The sequence below is a fragment of the Sceloporus undulatus genome, chromosome 2 (assembly GCF_019175285.1).
Source record: "Sceloporus undulatus isolate JIND9_A2432 ecotype Alabama chromosome 2, SceUnd_v1.1, whole genome shotgun sequence".
NCBI classification, from domain to species: domain Eukaryota; kingdom Metazoa; phylum Chordata; class Lepidosauria; order Squamata; family Phrynosomatidae; genus Sceloporus; species Sceloporus undulatus.
In genome coordinates, this window is record NC_056523.1 from 276,274,388 (window position 1) to 276,294,198 (window position 19,811).

The following is a 19,811-nucleotide window of genomic DNA, read 5'->3' on the forward strand; positions in this document are numbered from 1 at the left end:
CACAGGGGTACATTTTCTCTTAACTGCAGCTCCCAAAATTCTAAGCTGGCTGGGGGATCCTGCAAGTTTTAATCCAATAAAGGAACTTTTACTAACCTCTGTTGGTGATTCTTGCCAATTTATGTCATCTGAATGGTCTGCATGAGGTGACAAATTCACTTGTTAACTTACATGTTGCTGTACAATACAGAGCCATCAAAAGAGTGCTTGACATTTCTTTTCACTTGCCCTATGTGGCTCTGTCTTCCCCAGCCCATCTGTGAGAAAACAAAGCATCAGCAAGTTCAGTGCCTGTGTCCACTCTGTACCAGAGCTGTGGCATCAAGCTATTGTTTGACTACTGAAGGAAGATGAGTTTCATTGTGCATTTGAAGAGTGAAAGTCATCCTGAAAGAAAAACCTCAGTAGTGTTGGTGCCTGCTGGGGTAATGATGAGCTGCCCAAAAATCATTGTCCCCAGCTGAGTCATTACTGCATAAAAGAAAGATTACGGGAACAGGAGCAGATAGTGCTCCAGGCTCTGGCAGAGATGTTGTTCTGGCAGTGTTTAAACCTCAACTGAACCATTTCAAGCTTCTTTCTTTGTTCTGAAAATCTGTAAGCATTGCCTTTATTTCCTCAACATGACCACAGGAAACACCACCTTTAGCATCTTCCTGCCCTCTCCTTCTTTAGCTTTTCCAAAAGAATACTACAAAAATACCTTCTTCTTCTTCTTCCCTGCCATGAAAATGGCTTCCCACAAACTCCTCTGGTTACCTTTCTGAATTGTGTTTGCCCTCCTCTGCAAATTATTAAAGAATTTGGCTTGTCTTTCCCTACTAACATGTTAGCGCTTTCCTTCCTCCTCCCCAGGATGCAGTTTTCTTTATATGATTGTTTGCTTAACAATATGTACACCTCCTCCTTCCTTTTAAATCTACAGCAGTGCATCATAGCACTAAAACCAACAAAATGAAATTCAACAGTGATAAATGTAAGGTATTATATTTAGGTGGGGGGGGGGGGGGGAATCAGATGAACGAGTATAGGGTGGGTCATACCTGGCTTGACAGCAGTAAGTGTGAAGTAGATTTGGGGGTTGTTAATAGGCCATTAGCTAAACACTGTGATACAGCAGCAAAAAAGCAGATGTGACTCTAGTCTGCATCAAGAGAAACACAATGTTTGGATCAAGAGAAGTAACAGTCCTAGTCTGTTCTATTTTGGTAACACTTCATCTGCAGTATTGTATCCTCTTCTAGGCAACACAGTTTAAGACAAGTTGCAGCGTATCAAACTAAAATGGTAAAAGGGTTTGGAATCCAAGCCCCATGAGGAACTGATGAGTTCTCCCTGACAATGCTTCTGAGTCCCTTGAAGTATATGGTAATCTAGGTTGGTATTATACACTTCTACCTCATGGCCCCATATGCACCCACCCCATCTCTTCCACATTTGCCTGCCTAAATCTCTAGTAGGATGTTGATGGAAACATGCAGAGCTGCTACCACTAGGAGATTGCTAACACTTTATTTCTGCCCAATGGGTCTTGTTGCCTAGCTGCTGGGATTTTTTTTCTGCCTTTGTCCTCAGCAGGTCTTCTTGGTACTGCTGCTTAAGGTGTCAGAGAAATCTCCTGATAGTGTAATATTTTGGCAATTTACTCTGTTCATTTGCTGCCTGAAATGAAGGTAGATAGCCATCCCAGGGTCCATTTTCAGCTAAAAGAGTCTTTTTGTAGTATTACAGATTGTCTGTTTCATGTCACAGGAGTTGTCACTGTCATGGTGCTTGTGCTGTTGCTGTCTATTCCTGATTTCTGATCTTCAGATCCAGTTTGGAGAGTATCACACTGCCTTTCCTCCCAGACTCAGTGTGGGCTGAAACTTTTGAAAACTTTTTTAAAACAGGTGTTATCGCACACCTCCATGCCCAGTCCAGAGGCATTGCATACCCGACCTTGTCATTCCATACCTGATCCGTACTTCTCCCATACTTTGAAAAGAATAGGAAGCTCCTATTCTTTCAAAAAGTGCTGGAGAAATACAGATCGGATACAGGATGCCAAGATCAGGTACACAATGCCTCCAGAGTGGGCGTGGAAGTGTGTAATAACACCTGCTTTTAAAAAGTTTTCAAAAGTTTTAGCCCATGCTGAGGCTGGGTGGAAATGCAATGTGATAATCTCGAATCCCCCTGATAACAGAAGCAGACTAGTGCCCACTACCACCATCCTAGACATTACATCTCTTATTTAAAAATTTTATAGTATTTTTTGCATCTCATTTGTTGCTACATTTTCTCTCCAAATGATATTGAGTTTCTGCATCTCTCCTTTGCTCCAAAAATGCCATGACTTCTAGTTTCCCAGGTGATAACCTAGTGCTACTCAACATCTTTTTAAATGACTTGAATGATGGAATAGAGGCTATGCTTATCAAATTTGCAGATGACAGTAAATTAGGAAGGGTACTTAATAACCAAGAGGAGAGGATCAGAATTTTAAATGACCTTAATTGTTTAGAAAGCAGGACCCAAATTAACAAAATGAATTTCAACAGGGAAAAACGTAGCATACTGTACTTGGGCAGTAAAAAAAGAGAGACAGATGAACAGATATAGAATTGATGACACCAGCTTGAAGGCAGTACATGCAAAAAGGATCTAGAGGGGTCATTCCACTACAGTTTGTTCCGAAGCATGATTCAGGGCAAACGACCCTCATTCCCATTTGAAACTGCTTTCATTACTCATTTGAATAATTCCAGGAGGAAAGAAGTGGAAAGAAGTGGGACAAACACAAAAATCCTGAGGTTTCCTGACATTAGTTTGAAAGTGTTTTTTTAAAAAAAGAAAAAAAAGAAGAATTGATTCTGGAACATTCTCAATGAGTGGGAATGCCAGATCAAAATTGATTCTTTTTTTTTTTACAATAGAATTGATACAAAATTCAGTATATTGCTAAGACAACTACTTGCTTTAGCAGTATATTAATTTTTTGATTATTTCTATAGGTTGTTTTTTTAATGGCTCTCACTCTCCTCCTCCTCATCCTTCCGACCTGGCCTTGCCTTGCTCTCTCAGGCTTTCTGCAGTGCAGATGCAGCTCCAAGCCAAGCTCCCATGATGGTTTAAAAGGGGAAAAGCAGCCGCCACTTCCCTGTTGCTGGCTGGGCCCGCAGTGCTGCTACTGTACCGCCGCTGCTTCCCCTTTGCTGGCTGGGGCGCTGGCGCTGCTGCTGCACCGCCAACCACTTCCCTGATGCTTACTGAGTTTCTGGTGGTGCCACTGCGCTGCCTCTGCTTTCCCAGTGCTGGTGGTCTCATGGTGCTGCCGCTACATCACTGGTGCTTCCCCAGTGCTGGCCAGGCCCCTGGCGCTGCCTCTGTGCCATCACTACTTTCTTGGTGCTGGCCAGGCCCCCAGTGCTTCTGGATGCCACCCAACAAACAACTGGTGGGCTTGTGTTCATGTCTTCCATGGGGGAAGGAGGGACCTGGGAAGGAAAGAGGGGAGGGAGGGAGGGAGAAAGAAAGAGAGAGAGAGAGAGAGAGAGAGAGAGAGAATCCGATCAGGACAGCAGCCTTCCTAAGGTGTTCCCGGGGAGGTGGGGGCAACCAGCTGAAGGACTGCCATCTTCCCTGGCTCCAACTAATGAGAATGACAAGTGTTGCCAACAAAAAAAGTGATTCCACAAAAGGTCCCTTTCAATAGTGAGAATGTGGGACCTTTTGGAATCGCTTGACATAGTGGGGTGGAGCTGGATTGGAACACGAGTTATACCCCAAGTGGGAACAGGCCCTAGGAATGTTAGTGGGCCAGAGGCTGAACATGAGTCAACAATGTGATGTGGCAGCTAAGAAAGCCAATGCAATTCTAGGTGGCATCAATAGGAGTATAGGGTCGAGATCAAGGAAAGTAATAATACCACTCTATTCTGTTTTGGTCAGACCTCATCTAAAATATTGTGCTCACTTATGGGCACCACAATTCAAGAAAGATGTGGACAAGCTGGAGCATGTCCAGAGGAGGATTACGAAAAACAGTGAAAGGTCTGGAAACCATGCCCTATGAGGAGTGGCTTAGGGAGCTAGGTATGTTTAGCCTGGAGAAGAGAAGGTTAATATGGCAGCCATGTTTAAATATTTGAAGAGATGTCATAGTAAGGATGGAGCAAGCTTGTTTTCTGCTGCTACATACGCTAGGACATGGAGTAATAGATTCAAACTACAGGAAAAGAGATTCCATCTAAACTTTAAGAAGATCTTCCTGCCAGTAAGAGCTGTTTGATAGTGGAACACACTGCCTTGACAAGTGGTAGTCTCCTTCTTTGGAGGTTTTTAAACAGAGGCCGGATGGCCATCTGTTGGGAGTGCTTCAATTGTATCTTCCTGAATGTCAGGGGGTTTGACAGGATGGCCCTTGTAGTCTCTTCCAACTCTATGATTCTCTGATTCTAAGAGCCTTCTTATCAAGAGTTTAAGACCTGTAGCAAAAAAAAAAAAAAAAAAAAAAAAAGTGTTTGCACCTAGGAAGACAAAACATCATATGACATGCCAAGGGTAGACTGTGAACATCACGGGGGGAGGGGGGGTCATATCAAATATGTCCTGTAGAATATGCCATTCTTCTCAGGAACCAATTAGATTTATCTGATCTGATCCAGACCTGCTAAAAATTGGATTCTCCTGATTTACGTCCACTAGATTTGTGATTCCTCGCAGTCCTAAGATCAACATATATTTGTGCATGTGCATATGATAGTCATACATTCAAACAAATGGAAGATGATAACATCTGGGTCCCCATAAAATTCTGTGAATGAGACAGAGCAATTGCTCAATAAGAGCCTTGTCTGCAAGGAGCCTTGGTCACAGTCATGGGGATCTTAAACAGAATAAGCTTTACCACTGTTTGGCATGAAACCATTCCTATCTGGCCTCTTTTCAGAAGCTGTAGCAGAAAAAGAGAGGACAAAGTTCTGTCTTCAGTTTCCAGATTCCAATCCCTTCAAATATCTCAGTCACCCATAGGCAAGTGAGGAAAGAAACAGCCATCATTCCTTTGGTGCCAATTCTGGTCATTAGAATATGACAAGGTGCAAAGGTCCTACTGAATTTTATACATAGAATTTAAGGTTTTATGATGACTGATATAGGATGCTGTATTTATAGTCTGCATACTGAGAGCATCTTTTGGAGTGTGAAATTCCTCTGGGGAAAAAAAAAGGTTTCCCACAGATGTCAAGGATCACATGGTCCACTGAACACAGACTGTGATATAGTTTGTCATTGTAAGAAGTCACATAACAGAGGGCTACTCGTGTTGAGATCAAAGATTATTAACAAATGATCTTCCAGCTTTGGATAACCCTATGAAATAGTTAGCAAAAATGGTAACTGTAGTACTGAGCACTAAGGCTAGTATCTAACTCAGGTTCTGCATGGAAGCTTGTAAACATAGCAATAGTTTTACCTGGAAAGAACTGGATGGTTAAAAAGAGTATTATCAGTTCACTGAGGCTGCAACTGTACTGCAGAAAAAATGCAACATGGCACCATTATAACTACCATAGCTCAATTCTATGGAATTCTGAGATTTGTAGTTTTGTGAGATGTTTAGCCTTCTCTGTCAGAGAGCTCTGATGCCACAACAAATTACAAATCCCAGATTTCCATAGCATTGAACCATGACAGTTAAAGCGGTGTCGAACTGTATTATTTTTTCAATGCAGATGGAGTGTGAGCCTTACTTTAAATAATTAAGAAAACCTCCAATCCTTTGAACCCATAAGGCAGTGGTTCCAAATTCTGGCCCTCCAGGAGTTTGGTACTTTAAGTCCCAGAATGCTTGACATTTTGCCATAGTGGGTGGGGCTTCTCCAAGCCAAATAGGAGACCAACAGTTGAGAACTAATACCATAGATAACAATGAAATCATAGCCTTCTGAAAACTACATTTGTGTATAGGGTTTATTACAGCAGTGGGGAACATGTGGCCCTCCAAATGTTGTTGGGCTGAACCCTCACCACTGGCTATGGTAGCTAGACCTTAGGGGCAATGCAGTCCCACAATATTTGGAAGACCACATGTTTTTTATTGCAGGACTATTGGCTAAAATGACCAGAGATCAAGTACCATTTGTAAGGCATTAGTATTTCCCCCATACTAGTTTTCAACATTGTATCTCATTCTTCAGAATGTTCTAGTCGCAAGTAATTAGTCGTGTTAGATATGGCTTAGGGCAAGGATATGGTCCTATGAATCACCACATGTTCAAAGAATACAACACTAGCTCCTCTAAACTTTTGGTTCTTAAAATCAGGGATGAATGACTGCCTGTAGATCCTTGCAGATACATTCCTGTAGAATCCATTCTAATTTTTCCTGGTATTGAGGTCAGGCTGACTGGTGTGTAGTTTCCTAGATCTTCTTTTTTGAGGAGAGGGACAATATTTGTTCCTCTCCTGTCTTTTGGCACCTCACCTATTCTCTAAGATGTCTAAAAAAATTGTGGCAAGTCGTTCAGGAAGTACCTCAGCAAATTCATTCAGTACTTTGGGATGCAGCAGATCTGGTCTTGCAGATGTGAACTCATTTGATTAGCTAGGTAATTCCTGACTAGCTCCCTACCAATCTTGACTTGCAGTCCAGATCCCTTGCCACGGTCTCTGCTGCTGTCTGGAAGCATACAGTTTTCTTTTTGGGAGAAAACTAAAGCAAAAGAGGTAATGCATAGTTGTTGTTTGTTTGTTTTTTGCTGTGAACTATTAGCATTTTGACATCCTTCTTGAACAGTGGCCTGACTGTCTCCTTGGCCATTCTCTTAACTTGAGTATATCTGAAAATCCTTCTTTTTCTGCTCATATTCAGTGAGAAGATAGTACACATTACATGACAGAGGTGTACGTGGTGAAGGTGTTCTGTACATAGAAGATAGTGTATAGCAGGACAGATTCATTTTGAATTTACACAATCTACTTTGTATGTTTTGTTGTATTAAAAAAATAGAACCCCTATGTCAATTAGACCCGTATGCTTAAAAGTCTGAGCTCAGAAATTTGGTCTGAATGGAGTACCAAAACAAAGTGGAGGGTTTTTTTTCACACAACAGGCATCTCCAGGTTATTCTAAGCTTTTTTTTTTTTTTGTTTCAGAAATTTCTTCCAAGTCAGCTGGGGATGGAAGTGATTTTATTGCTATTGGTGTTAAATAATTGAAATGGTTTCCACGAGTAGATTCAGATCTACCATCTGTCTACTCCAGAGGCATATTAACTCCTTCCCAACAGTTAGGAATTTTGAATAAAATCCTAAGTTAACATTCAACTTTTGATCTCATGTTTTCAACTCCTATTATTATCACATTCAAAGGACTATTGCATGAAACATAAGCATTTGTGATACTTGCTATTCAGAATATAGATACACCATTTCTAAAGCATCACATTGCATTTGATTTCATTCCTGCACTAAGCAGGGTGGTATACAGTTCAAAGAGTGGCTAAGAAGTATGCAAAGGTTTTTTGTTCTTTTTGTTATCCAAAGAGAACATGCAGAGATAGTTCAGGAAACAAAAGAAATGTTTCCAGAATTTATTGTAATGGATGAAGTGGGAAATAGGTTTTCTGTAAAAGTGCTTGTAGTATGGTAATAACAGCCATTCCAAAACGATTACTATGTTTCTTGCATTGCACAGAAGAGGCTGCAATAATGCATACCCAGTGGTGTGCTGAATAACATGTATACTAGAAAATCAAGTCCAGTGGAATGATGGAGTTGCAGAATGTATGTTATTTTAAACATGGAAATTGAATGGCTATTGCTTATTCTAACTGAAAAACAAAACAAATTCACTTTCATGAATAGCCAGGGATTCAAAAACAATAAATATCTACCACCACCACCACCACCCAAAAGCAGAAGATGGCTTACAGCGTATTTTTAGCAATAATACTCCATTTTTTCTGTTCTATTTATGAGCCAAGACTATTGATTGTTTTATGAATGTCTTCCCATAAATCTAAAGGGATGGTTGAAATATTAAACCTTCACTCAAATTATGCTAACACCTGAAAAGCCACTTTAAAATTGCATATACCCCTGTGTTTCAGTAGTTTTGTGTTTATGTCCAATGTTAAATCTCATTTTTTTCTTATTACATTACATTATTATCCCCTCAAAGGTATGTATTTGAACATGCAATATTACAACAGGTTTCTTCATACTACAACATGTGATTCTACAGTCTGTGTAGCTTTTCAAAGGGCTGATCACTCAAAACAATTCTTAAACACCTGAAAAGCAAAGCCATTTGAACATTTATGCAGTAAAGGTGTGTACTCCTTCAATAAGATTATATACTAAAGCAACTCTGTATTTAAATGCAAGCCAAATTCTGCACTAAATCAGTTTAAAGGGGGAAAACCCCTCTGGAATTCCACTGTATTGAAAGGGTTTAGGCTTAGGTACAATGTATTTTCCATATATTTCCTGACACCAATGTAAATTTTAATATTCTAATACCCCTCAAATGGGACCAAACTACTGACAACCAAAGTCTCTCATTTCTGCTTTGTTCCATCATGGTTTGCCAAAATTTGGACTAGAATAATGTTAATATATGTTAAATTCACTGAGACAAAAAATGCCCCAATGGCCAAAAGCAAAAGAGTAGTGGCGTGTTTTTATTGAAACTGATTTTATTTTGTAACCCCCAGACTCAAAATATTGTTCATAGAAAGTGGATTAAATAAATTAAATTAAATAAATGGTTTATAACTCTTCAGATAGCAATGCCATTAAGGTCCTCCATTTTGTATCACGTTCTGTATAGATTGTGCAATAAAATGTGAATCTACAGACTAACATGCCCGGCCCTGGTGCATGAGGCTTAAAGAGCAGAGTTGGTTATATGAACTGGATGTTACTAATGTTGATCAAAGTTAATTAATAGGATAAATTAATTCCAGAGCCTGAATGCCCAAGGAGGAGAAATGGCCTCTGTCTACATGGATATACATCTGTACTGTCTTAAAAGAGAACTCTTATAACAGCATCTTGATAAACGGTAAGCCTATGATTCTGACATTATCATTTTTTTCTCCTTCTGATTTTTAACATCTTTGCATGATGAAGAAGCCAATGGAGCTTCAAAGGCTTGCATTATGTAGTTTGTGCATTTTGGTAGGACCAGTAAAAGTATCACTGTTTTGTGGAATTTGAATGTTATTGTACTTTGCTATATGACCAACAACTGTGAGAGCACCAGGAACAATGAAAAAAGCTTTTCCCCACATCACATATCTTTGAATTGTCTTGGCATCTTACAACAATAAAAAGCACAAACACACTTCCATTGTAAAGGAAGAAAGCTACTGTGCCATCTCGGCTCACTAGAGAAAACATCAATAAACAAAGATTTTCAGACCAGCGCTTACGGTGCGGTAAGCGCCGGTAAAATGCCGCTAAAACATTTAGGACGTGCATGTGTCTGAAAGCCTGACTTAGGTAGGGTACAGACTGCCCAAAAAGGGCAGCTGCCGGTGCCTAGGTTTCCATCAGCCGCCAAACCGCGAGGCTTCCCACCGATGGAAAAAGAACCTGCAAAAAGCTTTTTCTTTTTCCGCTGCAGTGGCGACATAACGAGTGTGCCACTGGCGCACTCGTTATGTAAGTGCTGCGCTGCGCCCTGTGGATGCCGTGTGGCACTTACATAACAATGGTGGCAACCATGTAAACAGGGCACTGCCATTGTTATGCCCTCGTCACGTGTGAGGGTCGCGGGGTGTGTGGGCGCTCCTTCCACCAGGCAACCCTCACACATGAAGAGGGCACATTATTATTATTATTATTATTATTATTATTATTATTATTATTAGTTTTATTTATAAAGTGCCATAAATCTACACGGCACTGTACAAAACCAAGTAAAATCAAGAATATAAAAGCCTGCCTATGGCGTACAATCTAAAAGTGAAAGCAACAAATTAAAAACATCATATTAAACAAGTTAAAACAGCAATATCCACTATTGAGTCAAGCATCTGAACAACCAGGACACAATCACAGACTCCCTGGGAACGCTTCCCTAAACAATATGGTCTTTAATTCAGCTTTGAAGCTGGTTAGAGACGTGTTGAGTCGTGCTTGTAAGGAAAGGAAGTTCCAGGAGTGAGGGGCGGCAAGCGAGAAGGGATGAATCCGGGACGGGGCAGTGGAAATCCTGGGCTGGGACAGGAGACCTTGGCTACCAGAATGGAGGGAATGAGTGGGGGCCAGCCCATGGAGGGCTTTAAAGGTGAGCAGGAGAAGCTTGTACCGAATACGGAAGGGAAAGGGGAGCCAGTGCAGGGATGACAACAGAGGGGAGACATGGTCATATTGGCGAGCGAGTGAGATAATACAAGCAGCTGAGTGCTGAACAGAAATCAATGGGTGGAAGTGAGAGAGAGGAAGCCCGGCCAAGAGAAGATTGCAGTAGTCGAGTCGAGAGACCACTAGGGCATGGACCAAAGTCTTTGCAGTAGCAGCAGAGAGGTATGGATGGATTTTGGAAATATTATAGAGGAAAAATCTACAGACCTTGGCTGTGGCCTGAATCTGAGAGATAAATGACAAAGAGGAGTCAAAAATGAAACCAAGACTGCGGGCTTCCTGAACCGGCTGAATAGAGATGCTGTTGACAGAGATAGAAAAGGAATATTGAAGGGTGGACTTAGGAGGGAAGACAAGAAGCTCCGTCTTAGACATGTTGAGCTTCAAACGCCGGTGGAGCATCCAGTGAGAGACAGCTGTCAGACAAGATGAAACTTGCTGCTCAAGCCCTGACGAAAGGTCAGAGGTGGAAAGATACAACTGGGTATCATCGGCGTACAGATGATAAGAGAAGCCGAAAGAACTGATAAGTTTGCCAAGAGACAGTGTGTATAGAGAGAACAAGAGGGGACCCAAAACAGAACCCTGAGGAACTCCAACAGATAGGGGAACAGAGGACAAAGTCTGGCCACCTGAGACCACTGCAAAAGATTTATCTGACAGGTAAGATTTAAACCAATCGAGAACGGAGCCCGAGAAGCCAAGGTCAGAAAGTAAGTCAACTAAAAGACAGTGGTCCACGGTGTCGAAGGCCGCAGACAGGTCAAGGAGGACAAGGATGGAGTAAAGGCCATTCACCTTGGCCCGCAGGAGATCATTCGAGATCATGGTGAGGGCCGCCTCTGTGGATTGCCGTGGGCGGAAACCAGACTGGAAAGGGTCCAAAATGGAGTTGGTTTCAAGAAACTCAAGACAGCGAGAGTAGACAATTCATTCTAGAACCTTAGAAAGAAAAGAAAGAAGGGAAATCGGATGATAATTAGACAAGGAAGAAAGGTCGAGAGAAGGTTTTTTTCAAAAATGGGGAAACTAAAGCGTGTTTAAAGACCGAGGGGAAGGAGCCAGAAGAAAGAGAGAGGTTAAAGATGTAGAGGAGGGAGGGCAAAAAAGAAGCAACTATGGAGATTAGAAGATGAGAAGGAATTGGGTCAAGAGAACAGGTTGTGGGTTTGGAAGAGTTCAGCAGCATAGAAAGTTCGTCCAGCAAGATGGGAGAAAACACAGAGAATTTGTTAGTAGGAGGAGTCAGGAGAATAGTGGTGGGAACCAAATCAGAAAGAGTCAACTCCGACCAAATGGCCCATCTGTACCGGGCCTTACTTCCTAAATGCCAGGGATTTTCCACTCACCTCGAGTGTCCCTGAACTGTTCGGGGAACAACAATTTCCTATGAATATAAATTCCCTGGCATTTAGGAAGCATGTCAGGCTTTCAGACACATTTTAGTGGCGTTTTACCAGCGCTTACCCTCTTCAAAGAGATAAATATTAAAAGGGAAAGGAGAAAAAACAGGAACAAGGATCCACAAACAGCCACATATACTTCAGATTAACAGAGTATTCATTTTTATCCAGTATATTTTCATCCAGTATATGGAGATGCAGTGGCTTAGTGATAAAGACACCAGTTCTGAGGATCAGAAGATCAGAAGGTTGGCAGTTTGAGGCCTGAGTGATACATGATGGGGTGAGCTTCTGTCACTGGTCCCAGCTTCTGCCAACCTAGCAGTTCAAAAGCATGCAAATGAAAGTAGATCTCAGTGGAAAGATAACAGCGTTTGGTGCAGTCATGATGGCCACAAGACCACCAGAACAATCCTTGGACAATGCTGGCTCTTCAGCTTAGAAACAGAGATTAACACCAACTCCTATAGTCGGTTATGACTAGACATTCATGTCAAGGGACTACCTTTACCTTTACCTTTATATAAAAAGTAATGTCTTTTCTCCTTTAATATTACTTCTACATCCCTTTTAAGTAACAGAGTAAATAGTTCCATGAAATGTTATGTAATTTGCAACCACTGGGAAGCTTTTAAGGCAGTAGTAGCAGGAAATCTGTGGGTCTTCACTGGTTGCTCCAATGACCATCTGCCTCCACCAGCATGGAAGCTGTAGTCCAAAATGTTTGAAAGGCCACAGGTTCCCCACTGCTGTCTTAAGGGGTAATCATGGTTAAGATAAGCAACTAGGCACATCAGGGAATATATTAATTAGTGGCAACCTCAAGGGTTCATGAATACTAAAGTTCTTTGAATGTGCTTCTAGATGTAGAAGTTGTTCTCCTAATTCATATGGAGAAATTCAACTGTGCTCATGTGCAAAATCTGAGACATAGTAGAATCAGTCAAGTAGACTTACCATAAGCAGACAAGCTTAACAAGGTATCTCCTTGTACACTGCTTGGTACCTTATCATGAGACAACACACAGCTCACTGATTATATAAACCTATATTATAAAGCATGGCAAGGGGGCTGTTTAACACATGCAAGTCACCACCTGAAGCTGCACTTTGCAAGTGACAAAAGTGCATGTAAGATTGTACTATGACACTTAATCTTTTTATTAGGTCCATTTGCACACACACACACACACACACACACACACACACACACACAGAGGAAATAAGGAGGCAGACATAAAGACTTGATTGAACTAAGGCCACTATTTATTAAATCCAATGAGAATGAGAATGACCAGCAGAGAGGAACTGATGTATGGTGGCAACCTACCCCAAGGCAAAAGCCTAAAGCCTATCAGATTAGGGCAAGTACTTCTGGCCTAGGGAAAGGAGTGAAGCAACATTCCATGTCCCCAACCACATTTATCTTGGTCTTCTAAGAAACAAACTATCTCAGTGTCTCACAATTCTGGGTGGCTGCTGCTTAGAGGCTCTGGCCCAGACGTTTCATGTCTGAAGGGAACTTGAAGCCACATCTTCAGCACTCTAACTATACACTATACTAACTTTCTAATCTCAGAACAAAAGATCTACCACTCTTTCTCTGGCCATATGATTAGTTTCATTAGATTATTTGGCTTGTCACCAAAGTAAAAGATCCCCCATTTTCCCCAGCAAACAAGAGACTCCTCACAAAATATCAGCGTATGACACTTGGACCTCATCCCACTTGGACTTCCCTTATTCCAAGGAAATGAACCTCAGGACTGCTGGACAAGGTGGTTGGTGGATATCCAAAATCTGGTCCAGGTTTACCCCTTCCCATTGCGAGAATGGATCCCTTGCTTCCCTCTACCTGTACCAGGGAGAATACAATGTATTTTCTATATTTATCCCACTCTGTGCACCTTTCTCTTTCAGGAGGCAAGTAGGTTGGGGGTATGAGAATCCTCATTTTATTTCTGACAACTAACACTCTATGCTACAGGGATCCTAGGCAAAGCTTGAAAAGTTCTTTTTCAAAATAAATAATTCCATTATTTAGTACAATATTCTGATGATAAAAAAGACATAATTTACTCCATTCCCATTACTTCCTGATACTTTTTGAGAGAGAGAAAAACTCAGTAGAATTGTTAAGATCATGGCATAAATTTGTGTTTAGAAATCCTGCCAAAATGCCTCTAAAAATGCCATTAAAGGTTATCTTGGAAAAATAGCTAAACCATTTATATTAATTGTTATCAATACAGTAATTTTGCTCTTACTTGTTACATTGCTATCTAATGTAATTCCATTTTACCTTTGTTAGCTTTAGTTATGGGAAACAACATTACTTATACTTTGTTACTTCCCATGCTATCTATGTAAGATGCACCTCTCCTATATGTTGTCTCCCATTCAGGAAAGAAGGCAGTCACTATGACAACAGTATCTTTGAAGAGATAATCTGTGGACATAATACTTTTAGGTAGATGGTACTCAGATGCCTGTAAAGATTCCATATGTCTGCAAGAAGAAGCTTATTCTCAATAGCAATATTTCTTAGCTGTTTGACTTGCCACCACAGACAGGGCAAGATTAATGACAGAAATCAAAGACACCAAGACAAAGTGAGTGAGGGAAAATAGCAGGTTGAGCGATTGAGGAAAAGGAGCAGAGAAGCATAATCCAAGAGACACACTGGGGTGAAAGATGAAAGCAAAGCAGACAGAGAAGCAAAGGGAATGGAAGGGGAGGAGAGGAGAGGGGATGATTATGGTACCAAGGTTAATGGATAGAGTCAATGTGAGAGAAAGAGGGGAAACAGCCAAAGAAGATAATCAAAAGTGCCAGAAACAGACATGGGAATAAATGAACAATTTTGTTAATGAGGTGAAATAGCTTTTCACAGCAGTGAGTGTAATGGAAAAACAAAAAGATAAATGCATAATTTCATTTTCTCTCCTCCAAAATGTTCATTTGACTTAGTGTACTGTGCCTCTGCTTTTGTAAGCTGACAGATGTTGACCAATTCAAACTGCATTACTGAATCAAACTGTTTACTCTGAAATCAGCCTTCAGGTTCCACCAATATAAGTCTCTGTGCATAAGCCAGTAGGTTGAAGGAAGTGGTGTCAAGCATCTTGCAGTGAAGAATCAATGTTTATTTTGGAGGGATTTAAAGTTCTTTTGAACACTTGCAATCAGCTGTAAGTATCCCAGAAATGTAGCTTTTTCTAATTATACCATGGTGACTTCCAAAAAGGGTTATTTTATCTTTGTATTCTATAAATTTGATCCAAACTGAGTGGCTCTCCTAAACTGAAAAACAGCATTGCACTGTATCTGTTAATATCTTTCTCTTGACTCACGTTTATAGTGATGTTTGTTTTCACAAAAGTGATTCGGGGACCTAAATGTTATTTCCTTGATATCAGAACACTTCGCTTTGGTGCCAGGAACCAAAATAATTACCTTTCCAGATTTGGAGTATGAAAGCTAAATAGATGAAGAGATTACAAAAATCAGTCAAACAGTAGATTCTCTGAAGAGTTTACACAGCATCCCTTAGTCTCAAAACCAAGAAATCTGAATTAGTATTGGACAAATACCTTTGCCAGTAAGTATTTCAGGAAGCTGAAAGCACTGAAGGAAGAAATATTGTTAATGAAGCCCAAATGCTTTTTGGTTACAGATTATTATTATTTTTAATGAACAGAACCGGAAGCTTCTATCCTCAGTTCCTCTTTTACATGGTCATTTTCATTTCTATTCCAACACATGAATGTGTTTTTCTTTCTTTTCCCCCCTGAAGGACCAAGCTCGGGAGAGGAGTATTTGAAAAAGACTGTTAACACAGGAGTCTTTTCAGAGACCTGCCCACATAACTGTATGGCTCAGAAAGTTACCGTGTACTCATTAAACACATCAGTCAGTGGTCTGTGTGTTTCAAGGCTGTGTGGGTGGTCCCCTGCTGGCCACTGGGAATGGCTCCTTTCCCTTTTGCCATCAAAGGGCTCTGTGCACCACATGGTTGAAGAGGAACCTGCATGACCTTATTTTCCTCTGTATCAAGAGGCCAGATGGAGAAGTCACCAAAGTCTGTAAGTCCACATGCCTCATGGCTAACGTCCCTGAGGGGAAGATTTGGAACATTTAGTTCTGACTCTACCATTAGGCAAAATGAAGAAGCTATCTCATGCAGGAGCTAATGGGTGCCACAAAAGGGCAGCAAATGTTGTTGTTGCTACTGCTGCTGCTATTACTGTTATATTTTTATTACTGAGAGGAGAAAGAAATAGGTGTATGATTTTCTACCCTATTCTGCAAACTAACTAGACTGGCTTTATGTATTAGGCACTTCAACTTTAATTGGTTAAACTTGCCATTTGCTGCCTTAGGCCACAAAGTACAGTGGGCCAGCCCTGATTCTGACCCATCCCTTTCAATAGTAGCTGATTGTTTTTATGTGAGTGGAATAGTGAATCCACTCCTGGTTTTAGTGGCAGTTTCAAGTTTTAGTACTGAAAGTCACCAGCACCCACTGATCCAGTTTATGAGGGTGGGGGAATACTGCCTGAAAAAAGCTGGCAACATTATAGAGCTTAGATACATATATGCATGGGTGTATGTATTCTCATATTGACCTATTCAGCAATGCATGGTTCTCCTTGTTTTAACAAAAGCAAACAAGTAAGCAAAACAGAAGCCCACTCCTTTGTTTTCCATCTAGAACTAACTTCCAAGATAAGTGAGCTAGTGTACATCCCAAGAGAACCCACATCTGCCTGTAGGAATGCATCAGACATGCTTTATGGTGAGCTATGGAGCTATATGAGAAGATTTCATGAATCTGACTACAGTCACTGCTTGGAAATGATGAAGAAGCCTTTGTTACAGGAACCACTGTAATAGTTAGGCTGCTAAAGTACCACAAGACTTTCTATTGTATTGCCTCAGCAGTCTAATATAGGTGCCATTCTCTCCTGCCCTTCTTCATAAGAAGCAGGAAACATACAACAATAATATGACTCCACATTAATTTTACATTTATTAATGAATTCATTTTAACTCCTGAATACATTTTACTGATGGGATTTGGCACACAACAAATGACACAAGAACTGTATCTATCTAAATGGCTCAGAAGATTCTGGGAAGCATAGAAATCCTCACATGCTCAAATAAATGGGCATTTAATTTAAAAACAATTTCACTGGGATGATTGAAACAGTCGGTATGGCTAAAACAGTCAGTATGGATAACTAGAGCTGAAGGAAAGCAATTGATCCTGCCATTCATGCCCATATAATTGAGTATTATGGTATACTACTGAATACCATCACATCATCTGGCTTTGCCCAGAATTTTGCTAATACACAATGCTAGCAGGTTCAGTTTTTCCAGAGTTGTGCAGGAGAAGAGATGGAGGGCCGACAAAATCTGAAGCTTACTTTCTTCATGCTGTTGCACCTGTGGCCTTTTCCTCATGCTGCCACTGTCTACTTCAGCAGTTATGCTGGCAAGAGAATTCTAGCCTTCCTGGCACCGCATAGGCTCCTTTTTCTTAACAGCTAGAATATATGTAAAGATAGGTAGCTACTCTGTGCCCAAATCCTTGATTTTATAGCATTCTGGAAAAAGGTAGGAGAGATTCATGCTGTGCACTGGTGGCACAAATTTATTGCTATTTCACTTTATAGGAGACTTCTCTTCATGTACATTCCATAGTCTTTGCGGTGGGTCTCTGGAATGTGCAGCAGAGAACAGGTGGACATACCAGAGTGGTGGCCAGCTGACCACCCAGGGTGAAGAGTCACATAAAATCAATTAAGAAAAGGCGAAGGGCAGTGTGCTCTCTAGGTTATTTTGAACTTAGTCATTAGGGGACCTTTTATTATCCTTCCAGACTGGAACTCTGGTTCAGTTTTCCAGAACATCCCTAAACACAAGTTGCTGAGCTCAGATGTTTTTCTTGCGGCATATGACCAGATTCTCTCCCTCCCTCCCCCCGCCCCCCGGTTATGGGCACATTGCTGAGCAATCTAGTTGTCTGGTGTGCTTGCCTCATATCCCTGCAGCCCACAAGCAAGTGAACTAAACTAGCAACAATGAGGGTGACAATACAACTAGGCATGAAGCAAGAATTGGGAAGTGCAGGCTTCCCCAACTTATTCCATCTGGATGTGTTGGAACACAACTCTTAGTAAGAGTATGTTGGTGCTGGTTGTAGGTGATGGGTCTAGCCATCCAATAAACTGGAGGTCACAGGGTTAGGGATGATGGATGGAGCATAAAGAATATGCATTTATCATTGTGAAAACTATTTCACACCCCAAAAACAGAAATCACAAATATTTCATACAAACACACAAGAACATTGTAGGATCTTCTCAGTTATAATAAATGAATAACAAAACTTTCCAGTTCCTATCAAATAAAGAAAAGAGCCCATATGTTCTTGTTCTTAGGGAAGCTGAAGTGAATTTGAAGCCATTCAGCAGATGCTGTTTCAATGCCTGCTGTGAATTTGTGGTATATTGCTTTGCTCTCCATGGGGTCCAATACAAACTGTGTGTGGAGCAATGCTCCAGCTGAAGGAATGGAAATTTAGCTTGCAGCTTCCTGTCTGCTTCTCTATACCCACCCCCCAAAGTAAATGGTTCATTTGACAAAAGGACACCTGCTTCCTACCCCCTCTCTCACATTTACTTTTAGGATGCAGCGCATGTTTATCCTGCTGTGCAAAGGACATCATGAAAGGAAACCTTTTTGAAAAAACAATAACCCCAATCCCTTTTTTAACGTAAGGGGCACAGGAAAATTGTCCTCTCACAAATGAACTACCCTGATTTGCCACCAGTTTAATCCCTGCTTCTACTGATATGTTCACCTGTGAACATAGAAATGGACGTGCAGAATTTTAACTAAAGATTGTCATGATGTTGGTTAAGAATAATTCATGGTGGACTAAAGATATTATTTCCAAAACATGTGCACATATGTCTATTGAACAGGGAAGAGAGAAGGATAAGTGCTCTCAGCATATTGAACTTGCTTGGCACAACACAGGCATCATCCAGAGTGCTAGTTTTGATCTATAAAGCCCAACATGTCCTAGGTCCAGACTTTCTGAAATCCTGTAACTCCCCATGTGAGCCTGCCTGAGTATTATGATCCTTGAGGGATGGCTTTCTCTCTGTTTCACTATCATCCCAGGTTTGACTGGTTAAGTGCACAGGAGATTGCATTCTGGGTTGCTGCGCCTAGGCTATGGAACTCCCTCTTAAGAGAGGTACAGTTGGTCTCCTCTCAGGTGTCCTTTCACCAGCAGTCAAAGACTTTCCTGTTTAAAAAGGCCTTCAACCTAAACTGATCAGAACAGAGTAACTTGAAATTAGGTGTGTTGGGTTTTTAAAATATTTAATATATAGTTCATGTGTTTTAAACTGTATTTTAAATGAATGTTGTAATGGTAATGTTTTAACTGGATTGATGGTTTAAAGCCTTTTAAACTTGTGAACTCCATACTGTTTAAGCTTGTATATTGCAAGCTAGTTGAGACTCACTTGAGGATGACAATCAATCAATCAATCAATCAATCATCAGTCAATCAATTTGGGTGGAACATTGTGTTGCAGTTGTTCGAACACTGGACTGTAACTCTGGAGACCAGAGTTTGAATCCCCCACTTAGCCATGGAAACCTTGGGCAGGTCACATTTTCTTAACCTCTGAGGAAATCAAAGCAAACCCGCTCTGAACAAATCTTCTCAAGAAAACCCTGTGATAGATTCTTCTTAGAGTCTCCATAAGTCATAAACTACTTGAAGGCACAAAACAGCAAATACCAATTTGGAAGCATGCAGTCCACCTGTCCTCCCCACATGCCTGACTCTGGCCCAATGCTGTATGTTTGCAACTATGCATGACAATATTGGGTAAGATAGCATTTCTGCAAGTTAATATATAGCAGTAGATTTTCTAATTGTGAACATCTTGGGTGATCTTTCCTATCTTCTCCCCTTTGCCTTTCTGATCAGACTAACAGACTATCTTGTGATGAGGT